This window comes from Sycon ciliatum, chromosome 8 (genome assembly GCF_964019385.1).
Source record: "Sycon ciliatum chromosome 8, ocSycCili1.1, whole genome shotgun sequence".
NCBI classification, from domain to species: Eukaryota; Metazoa; Porifera; class Calcarea; order Leucosolenida; family Sycettidae; genus Sycon; species Sycon ciliatum.
This window is the reverse complement of record NC_088650.1, coordinates 11,279,678-11,281,674: the sequence shown is the minus strand read 5'-3', so window position 1 is coordinate 11,281,674 and position 1,997 is coordinate 11,279,678.

The window sequence follows — 1,997 nt, the reverse complement described above, 5'->3', positions numbered from 1 at the left end:
TACATGTACATTGTACATGTACTAATCTCCGCATGGTTCATACACAGGTCGATAAAGACGACGTCAAAATGACTAAACGCTACGATACGCCGTCATTTCCATACTCTGGACCAGGGAGTCGTAAAGTTTGAGTACGACTCCCTGCTCTGGACCCAAGCCTGACTTGAGTCTGAATAGGAAGTTGGTAGTTTATCCAGCAGCATCGCTGTCTGGCACAAGCTAGCGTAGGACCAGGGTTAGGCGAGTTGGTGTACAATACATTTGTAGGGAGGGTGTTGACTGTTGAGGTTCTACGAATAACATGTCACCGTTTGAAATGTTGTCTATGGAGTGATTATGCTGTGACTCTCTGAGCCCTTCCGGCTCTTTCCATGTGGGCAACACATTTTACTTGCCAAATGTAGCATAACAAGAGCTAAGCCAGTATACAATGTAGTCTATAGATCTACACATTTCGTAGATCTACTCACTGGTCAGCCAGCTGCCACTCACCGGTAGGCCACGCTGCATTCACGGAATCAAGGGGAGATCCTCACCACCCACCAACGTACTAGCACCTACATGTACATGTACAGGACAGTCATACATGTACCTTCGTAGAGGTCTACTGCCATCCTGAAAGACTCAACTGTCTCCAGGCTCCTGTGGAAAGACATGAATGTACATGTATGAAGCAGGTTTCACGTAACCGGAACCTGTGCGCACAAGAGAGATTGGAAGCTTTGTCACAACTCTGAGTTTCACGTATTACTGCGATCATCAGGCAACATAAGGCTTACTGCTATCCAATCTACGTACATGTACATTGTGGTTGGCGTATTGATCCTATTGGATCATGAGTCATGACTGATGCAGTGACGAGGTCACTACATGAGTCATGACTCATGACTGATGTAGTGACGACGAGGTCACTACACTGGCTGGGTTTGACCTTGTCTCACGCACTGGTGCATGGTGTCGACTGGTTTTGCTGTCTTTGAATTTGCAGTCTGGAAAAGAGACATCAGCCTCAGGCTACATTCAATCAAATTGATTATGTTTGTAGTATGCACTGACTCAGTGACTGAACCTGTGCAGCTATGGCTTTCTTTAGCCTACAGGTAAGTAGCTTAGGTTGAGGTAGGCTGGTGCCGGTAAAGCCTAAAAAGTAGGGCTCAAACGGTCACGGTTTTACCCCCAACGGTTAACTGCTAAGCTAACGGTCGGTTTAAAGGGGAAGTATACCCTAAAATCAAATTTTCATCAGTTGTAGTCTTCGGGGTGCTGAGTCGAATGGTCTTGGTCCGAGGAAGCTGCGACGCTCCTTTCCTACTTGAATCCCAATCGAACTCGCGCACTTCCACCGAAACTGGGTGACTGCGCCCTACTAGATGGGGATTTGTATGCAAAATGCCACTAAAAGCGCCATTTCGTTCTTATAAAAGCACGGATGACCGCGATTGGCCCATATGTTGTAGTCTTTTGGACGCTGAGTCGACTAGTTTTGGTCCGAAAAGGCTGCGATGCAGCGTTCCTCCTTTATTCCCAATCGAACATGGTTGAACAAGCGGTCACGTGCTCCTGCGTACACCAGTCACCTGGTCACCGTGCCTGCAGGGTACAACTTACTAGCCTGTTTGACCTTTTTTGGGTGCAGTCCTGTCACTCGAGTTGAACTCGAGTTGAACCTTGGTGTGAAAGTTGTCGCCTGCTGGCGCGGTGACCAGGTGATTTGGGCACCCAGGAGCACGTGACCGCTTGTTCAACCATGTTCGATTGGGAATAAAGGAGGAACGCTGCATCGCAGCCTTTTCGGACCAAAACCAGTCGACTCAGCGTCCAAAAGACTACAACATATGGGCCAATCGCGGTCATCCGTGCTTTTATAAGAACGAAATGGCGCTTTTAGTGACATTTTGCATACAAATCCCCATCTAGTAGGGCGCAGTCACCCAGTTTCGGTGGAAGTGCGCGAGTTCGATTGGGATTCAAGTAGGAAGGGAGCGTCGCAGCTTCCT